The 8,589-nt window shown below is 40.2% G+C and overlaps 1 protein-coding gene across 1 annotated transcript in view; it reads left to right on the top strand.

Moving 5' to 3' along the window:
* ESCO1 (establishment of sister chromatid cohesion N-acetyltransferase 1) overlaps nt 1-8,589 on the top strand; it is an 88,055-nt gene that overhangs the window by 6,421 nt on the left and 73,045 nt on the right. Inside the window, exon 2 of the mRNA XM_011996360.1 lies at nt 7,136-7,264. The gene's annotated coding sequence lies outside the window, so the exon portion shown is untranslated. The remainder of the gene's footprint in view (nt 1-7,135; nt 7,265-8,589) is intronic.

The raw sequence follows: 8,589 nt of genomic DNA, 5'->3' as shown, positions 1-8,589 counted from the left end.
AAAAAAAAAAAAAAAAAAAAAAATGTGAGAAATACTTGGGTTACCTTAAATAATAGTAGTTCATTGGGAGGATATGTAGAAATAAAGAAGAGAAGACTTTACGGAGCTAGATCTTGTGGAAGAAAAGAATAGGAATCACCAAACACTAGGCTTTGCTGAAGAACAATTCACCAGGTCTTGCAGAAACCTGAATATATATCGGGACTCAGAGGGTGGCTGAGAATAGTACAGCTCTAGCAGTTGGCTTGCCTTCTTTTAATTACTCAAGCAGCAGGTATCCTGTAATTCCTAATTTAGTTATTTGCTGTTATAGTAGTAGGTCTTAATCCAGGGTGATTTTGCCTCTGGGGGGACATTTTGCAGTCTAGAGATATTTCGATTGTGAGGAGTAGGGGAAGGGTTGCGACTGGCATCTAGTGGACGGAGGTGAGGGCTGCTGCTCCTCCATGCACAGGACAGCCCCCCACCCCCGCACCCCCCCAACAAAGATTCTGTGTGGTTCAAAATGTTAATAGTGGTGAGATTGGAAAACCTTGCTTTATAGTGGCTAGATATTGGCACCTCTTGGGTCACAAACCCACCCTTGATCTAGTTAGCTATGGGAAGCATAGCATGGTCAGGACTTTGAGAATGTAACTGTGAATTGTCTAAGGTATTTTTTTTTTTAAAGGAGGTGCCTGTGGGCATGGCAGGTTTTTCAGAAAGGAGTTATGAATTTAACAAGCCACTAGACTCAGATTTGCAATCAGTACTTCTCGTCCCTTTGATGCAGTTAAAAGGTTGTATAGTTGAAATGCATTAAGAATTGGTGAATTATTAAGGAGATTAAGGATCTGTGGTGATCCATGTGAACTTTGAAGTTGATGATGGTGGTAACAGTGTGATTGGAGAAGAAAACTATGATTGAAGAGTTTCTGGTGATCAGTAGGAATACAACAATGAAGAAAGAAAGTTTAATAACAGAATGGCATAAACCTTAAAAGAGATGTGTAAAGAATTTTGTGTAAGATGAAAAATGCTTGTGCTGGGGAAACTGTAGGCCCCTTGATGTGATATAGCCTGCTTAGGAGAGATATTAGTTTCCTATGTCCGCTGTAATAAATTATCAGAAACTTGATATCTTAAAACAATAGAAATTTATTATCTTACATTTATTCCTTGCCTTATCTAGCTTCTGGTGGTTGCCCTGGCATTCCTGGGCCTATGACCACATTACTCCAATCTCTGCCACCATTTTTGTATTATTTTCTCTTGTCTTATGTCTGTCTCCTTCTCTTACAGGGATATCTGTGCCACTCTCTTACAAGGATATTTGTTATTGGATTTAGGGCCTACCTGGATAATCCAGGATGATCACATCTCAATATCCTTAATTTAATTATGTCTGCAAAGACCTTTTTTACCCCAATAAGATAGGTTCACAATCCCTAATTCAGGGATTAGTACACAGGTGTATCTTTTTTTTGGGGGGGTGCACCATTTAGCCACTACTGGAGAGTTTTAGAGAAAAGCGTATAAATTGAAGAGAGTGATTTTTTTTTTCTTTTCATTTCTTTTTTTTTTTTTTTTTTTTTGGCTTTGAGGCAGAGTCCCACTCTGTCGCGAGGCTGGAGTACAGTGATGAGATCTTGGCTCACTGCAACCTCTGCCTCTTGGGTTCAAGCGATTCTTTTGCCTCAGCCTCTTGAGTAGCTGGGACTATAGGCACACGCTACCATGCCCAGCTAACTTTTGTATTTTTAATAGAGACGGTTTCATCACGTTGTCCAGGATGGTCTCAATCTGTTGACTTCGTGATCTGCCCACCTCGGCCTCCCAAAGTGCTGGAATTACAGGTGTGAGCCACTGCACCTGGCCGAAAGTGAATTTTCAATTAAGGCTAGGAAGTAGAATTTGTATTGTGAAGAGATTGAAGGTAGGAAGCTGCTTTTCACAGAAAAAGGGTTCATGACTGGGTGTGGTGGCTCATGCCTGTATTCCCAGCACTTTGGGAGCCTGAGGCGGGTGGATCACAAAGTAAGGCGTTCGAGATCAGCCTGGCCAATATGGTGAAACCCCCTCTGTACTAAAAATACAAAAATTAGCCAGGCATGGTGGCGCGTGCCTGTAGTCCCAGCTACTGAGGAGGCTGAGGCAAGAGAATCGCTTGAACCTGAAAGGCAGAGGTTGCAGTGAGCTGAGATCATGCCACTGCACTTCAGCCTGGGCGACAGAAGGAGAAGCAGTCTCCAAAAAAAAAGAAAGAAAAAGGGTTCATGTGGGACTTGTGGATAAATTTAAGAAAGGAAGAGATCAGCAGTGTAAGGAGAGTTAGAAGGAAGGTAGTAAGGGAAAATAACTGTTATGACAGACTTGCATTTGATTGGTGGGAATGGATCTGTGCAAATTGAAGGCCTTAAGTGTGAGAGGTCTGATGTTCTCGGTAGACTTTACCGTCTTTGCTTTGTGCCATCTTCAAGCTAAGTATTGCTGAGAACTTACTTTACTTTGTTGTCCCGGAAGAGAAATCTTTCCTAGATATTAAGATGGCTTTCTGAATTTTCACCAGTGTTTTATGGAACTGAAGAGGCTTTCATAGCAGCCTGAGGAAAAAGTCCTTCAGTAAATTACGTTGGGATTGAGAGGTATACTGGGCTTGATTCTGCAGTAAATCTGATGGAATTACTGTACCTTGAGATGGCTAGAAGTTTCCAGTAGTATGCTGAAATACAAGACAATTGAATATTGTCTATTTAAAGGGAATAGAGACTATTTAAAGGCAATAAATAAATAAATAACAAAGTAAAGAAAAAAGTAAAAGAAAAAAACATCAAGATGAGGTTGGGCAAAATAGTCCTAGGGTGTGTAGGAAAAAGGCTGATTAATTTTAAGAAGTGACTTGGAGGGGGAAAGTGGCTACATTGAAGTGATAGGGTAATTGTTTTTATTTGACTTGTTGATGTTATCTTTTTTAAAAATTTTTTTTTTTGAGATGGAGTCTTGCTGTCTTGCCCAGGCTGGAGTGCAGTGGCGCAATCTTGGCTCACTGTAGCCTCCGCTTCCCAGGTTCAAATGATTCTGCTGCCTCAGCCTCCTGAGTAGCTGGGATTACAGATGTGCACCACGCCTGGCTAATTTTTATATTTTTAGTAGAGATGTGGTTTCACCATGTTGGCCAGGCTGGTCTCAGACTCCTGACCTCAGGTGACCTGCCCACCTCGGCCTCCCAAAGTGCTGGGCTTATAGGCGTGAGCCACCGCACCCAACTGATGTTATCTATTATTAACGTTTCTAAAATTAAATCATCTCTGTATCCTATTTATTTATTTGATATGGAGTCTCACTTTGTTGCCGAGCTTGTAGTGCAGTGGTGTGATCAAGGCTCACTGCAGCCTCCCACCTCAGCCTCCTAAGTAGATGGGACTATAGGTGAACACCACTATGCCCGGCTAATTTTTGTATGTTTTGTAGAGATAAGGTTTCGCCATGTTGTCCAGGCTAGTCTCAAACTCCTGTGCTCAAGAGATTTGCATGCTTAGGCCTCCCGAAGTGTTAGTATTACAGGCGTGAACCACCGTACCTGGCCCATTTTTCTCTGTGGTTGGCTGTTTTATTAATTTGTAGGATACCTTATACTTAATTGTATAATCTGTGCATACCAATCCTTTGTAAGTTAATATTTTCACCTTTCACGTTTTAGGTCTATAGTCAGTCCATTTGCCATAGACTTTAGTATTGTATGAGGTAAGGATACAATTTCTTTTTCTTTTTTTTTAGAGTAAAGTAACAGCAAGTTTATTAACAAAGTAAAGGAATAAAAAATGACTACTCCCTAGGCAGAGCAGCCTAGGGATCCAATTTCATTTTTCCCCTATGTGATATTCAGTTATCCCAGTACTACTTCTTTAAGGCGACAGTGCTGTCTCTTATAAACCAAATGATCATATATATTAAATACTTGGTTTGATTCTGGTCTTTTTTCTTTTTTTTTGAGATGGATCCTTGCTGGGTTGCCTGGGCTGGAGTGCAGTGGCTGTTTGTAGGCAGGATCATATCACAGTCTAGGCTCAAACTTTTGGGGTCAAGTGATCCTGTCACATGAGCCTCCTGAGTAGCTGGGACTATAGGCATGCGTCAACAGACCCAGGGGCACCTTGTGTTTTTTGTCGTTGTTGTTGTTTGTTTGTTTTTTGTTTTAAAGTTTCGCTATGTTGCCCAGGCTAGAGTAGAACTCCTGGCCTCAAGTGATCCTTCTGCCTTCTCCCAAGTAGCTGAGATCATAGGTGTGTGCCACCACACCTGGCTAATTTATTTTTTGTAGACATAGGGTCTTGCTATGTTGCCCAAGCTGGTCTTGAACACCTGGGCTCAGGCAATTCTCCCACCTTGGCCTCTGAAAGTGCTGGGATAATGGGCATGAGCCACTACACCTGGCTACTTTTATCTTTTTTAAAGAAGTTTTTAATGAGAGAGGACTCAAATTACTAAAATAAGGAATGAGAGATATTACCAAAATAAAAAGGGTTAAAAGGGAATATGAACAGTGGTATGCTAACAATTTCGATAACCTAGATAAAATAGACAAGTTCCTATAAACCGACTCAAGAAGAAATAGAAAATCTGAATAGACCTATAACAAAGAGGTTGAATAAAAATACTTCCAAAAATGAAAAGCCCACGCTCAGATGGCTTCACTGATGCAATCTACCAAACATTTAAAGAAGAATTAACACCAATCCTTCATAGACTTTTCAGAAAATAGAAAAGGAAGGATCTCTTAGTTCATTTTATGAGGCCGATATTACCTTAGTACTAAAAAGACATCACAGTACTAAAAAGACCTTAGTGCTAGGCAAAGACATCACAAGAAAACTACAGATTAATATTTCTTATTAATATATCCACACAAATCCTCAACTAAATATTTGTAGACGGAGTCCACCAACTTATAAAAATGATCATACACAATGACCAAGTTGCATTTATCCCTGCAGTGCACAGTTGGTTCATCATATGGAAATCAGTATGACACACCATGTTGATAGAATAAAGGAAAGAAACGGACATTATTACCTCAATAGATGCAGAAAAAAAATCTGACAAAATCCAATATTCTTTCATGATAAAACTGCTAAACAAACTAGAAGTAGAAGGGCATCTGTGAAAAATCCACATCTAACATCATACTTAATGGTATGCAGGACTGAACGCTTTCCCCCTAAACTTAGGAATAAGATGAAGATACCTGCTCTTGCCACTTCTTTCAACAGTTGAAAGGAGGAGATTTCCACTGGAGGTTCTAGCCAAGGTAGATTGGCAAAAGGAAAAGAAATAAAAGGCATCCAGTTTGGAAAGGAAGCAGTACAACTCTCTCTCTCTGCAGATGACATGATCTTACATGTAGGAAATCCTAAGAAATTCACACAAAAAACCTATTAGAACTAATTAAATTTAACAATGTTACAGGACACAAGATCAGTGTACAAAAATTTGTTTTGTGTATACTGTGGTGAACCATCAAAAAAGGAAATTAAGAAAATAATTATTTTAGTAAATCAGTATATGGAAGAGATACCTGCATTCCCATGTTCATTGCGGCACTCGTCACAATAGGCAAGACATGGAATCAACCTAAGTAAGTAAGTGTTAATCAGCAGATGAATGGATAAAGAAAATGTGGTATGGAATGGAATATTATTCAGCCATAAAAATATGAAATCTTGTTGTCTACAGCAACATGGATAAAACTGGAAGACATTATGTTGAGTGAAATAGCCAGGCATGGAAAGATTTACTGCATATTCTCGTTCATATGTGGGAGCCACAAAAAAGTTGATCCCATGGAGGTAGAGAGTAGCATAGTGGTTACCAGAGGCTTAAGAAGGGTGTGGGGAGGAGAGGATGGAGAGAAGGTGGTTAATGGTTATAAAAATACAGTTAGAAGGAATAAGTTCTAGTGCTTGGTAGCTCACTAGGGTGACTGTAGTTAATAATTTATTGCATATTTCAAAATAACTAGAAGAGATTTGAAATGTTCCTAATGTTCCTAATACAAGTAATAAGTGTTTGAGGTGATGAATTATCCCAGTTACCATGATTTGATTATTACATGGTTGTATGTCTGCATCAAAATGTCACATATACCGCAGAAATATGTACAATCATTATGTATCAATAAAAAAAATTCTTTTAGGCTGCGCTCAGTGGTTCAAACACCTGTAATCCTAGCATTTTGGGAGGCCAAGGTGGGAGAATGGCTTGAGCCCAGGGGGTTTGAGACCAGCTTGGGCAACACAGGGAGACCCCATCTCTACAAAAAATAAAAAAATTAGTCCGGTTAGGTGGCATGCGCCTGTGGTCCCAGCTCCCCAGGAGGCTGAGATGGGATGATCACTTGGGGACAGGAGTTTGAGACTTGCCTGGGCAACACAGAGAGACATAGTCTCTCTCTCTCTTTTTTTTTTTTTTTCCTGAGACGGAGTCTGGCTCTGTTGCCCAGGTTGGAGTGCAGTGGCGCAATCTTGGCTCACTGCAACCTCCGCCTCCCGGGTTGAAGCAGTTCTCTGCCTCAGCCTCATGAGTAGCTGGAATTACAGGCACCTGCCGCCACACCCAGCTAATTTTTTGTATTTTTTTTAGTAGAGACGGGGTTTCACCATCTTTGCCAGGCTGGTCTTGAACTCCTGACCTCGTGATCCACTCGCCTCAGCCTCCCAAAGTGCTGGGATTACAGCAGTTGTGTAATGTTTTGCATATAATAGTGAAAAATCATCACAGGTTTTTTTTGTTGTTGTTGTTGAGATGGGGGTCTCACTGTGTCACCCAGACTGGATGACAGCTCACTGCCAGCCTCTGTCTCCTTGGGTTCAGGTGATACTCCCACCTCAGCCTCTGAAGTAGCTGGGACTGCAGATGTGCCACCACACCAGGCTAATTTTTGTATTTTTTGAAGAGACAAAGTTTCATCATGTTGCCCAGGCTGGTCTCAAACTCCTGGGCTCAAGTGATCCTTCCACCTCCACCTCCCTAAGTGCTGCAATTACAGGGGTGAGCCACTGCACCTGACTCGGCCATTTTTTAGTCTAGCTTCGTCTAAGTTGTTTTAATGTATCAATTAATAGTGATATTTTTGTATTCTTATTTTTTTTTCCAACAGATTGTCTTTGGCTATAGAGTTTTTTTTTTTTAAAGATTAAACATACAGGAAGTGATAAGAAGTACCATTCATTAGAAGCATCATCCATCAATCAACTTGAAGAAAAAGGTGATATACTATTTCTTTAAGGTAAGTGGCGTATAATTTTATGATTTAGTATCTTCCAAGATGATTGATCAGTGTGCCAAATATACTTTATATTTTCAGAGAATTTTAACTTACATTTTTATTTTTCAACAAGGTTTATGTCTACATGATAAAACATTTCAGTGGGTATATAGTGAAAAGTAAGCTTTTCTCATACTCCTGGCACTTGGTCTAGTAATTCTCTTGTTTAAACATCATCACTATTATTAGTTGGTATCTCCTTCCAGATATGTTTTATGCATAAACAGGCATATGATTCTGTATATTTTCTTCCTTCCACCATCTCCCATTTCTCTCTTTACATAAAGGGAGACATGCTATATTCTCTCTTCTGCACTTTGCTTTTTTGGTTTAATAATGTTTCTTAGTCATAAGTTCATATAATTTATATCTCTATTTGTTGGACAGCTTTATTAAAGCATAATTTATATATAATAAACTGCACTCTCTTGAAATTACAATTTGGTAGTTTTTGACAGATTTAAATATTCATGGAATCACCACTACAGTCAAGATAGAACATTTCTGTCACCTCCAAAAGTTAATCTCTCTCTCTCCACTCTGGATCCCAGGCAATGACTGAGCTGCTTTTTGTCACTGTAGATTAGTTTGCTTTCTCTAGAATTTCTTTTCTTTTCTTTTTTTTTTTTTAGACAGAGTCTCGCTCTGTTGCCCAGCCTGGAGTGCAGTGGCATGATCTCAGCTCACCGTAACCTCTGCCTCCTGGGTTCAAGCGGTTCTCCTGCCTCAGCCTCCTGAATAGCTGGGATTACAGGCATTCGCTACCACGCTTGGCTAATTTTTGTATTTTTAGTAGAGATGGGGTTTCACCATGTTGCCCAGGCTAGTCTCAGGCCCCTGACCTCACATGATCTGCCTGCCTTGGCCCCCCAAAGTGCTGGGATTACAGTGTGAGCCACCCTGCCTGGCCTAGAATTTTTTTTTTCTTTTTTATTAGTGCCTTTATAAGAGAGTTTCATGAAAAGTGGAATCATACAGTATGTACTCTTTTGTGTCTAGCTTTTTCATTCAGAATGATTGCAAGGTTCATCCATATTGTTTACTATTAGTAGTTTGTTTCTGTTGATTTTGTTGTTGTTGTTTTTGAGACAGAGTCTCACTCTGTCGCCCAGGCTGGAGTACAGTGGCATGATTTCGGCTCACTGCAACCTCCGCCTCTTGGGTTCAATCAATTCTCCTGCTTCAACCTCCTGAGTAGCTGGGATTATAGGTGCCCGCCCACTAAGTTTCGTGTATTTGTAGAGACAGGGTTTCGCTATGTTGCCTAGGCTGGTCTCGAACTCCTG

Source organism: Mandrillus leucophaeus, unplaced genomic scaffold (assembly GCF_000951045.1).
Source record: "Mandrillus leucophaeus isolate KB7577 unplaced genomic scaffold, Mleu.le_1.0 Scaffold51, whole genome shotgun sequence".
Taxonomy (NCBI): domain Eukaryota; kingdom Metazoa; phylum Chordata; class Mammalia; order Primates; family Cercopithecidae; genus Mandrillus; species Mandrillus leucophaeus.
Note: the sequence above shows the minus strand (reverse complement) of the source record. Positions and strands in the feature narration are given on the sequence as shown.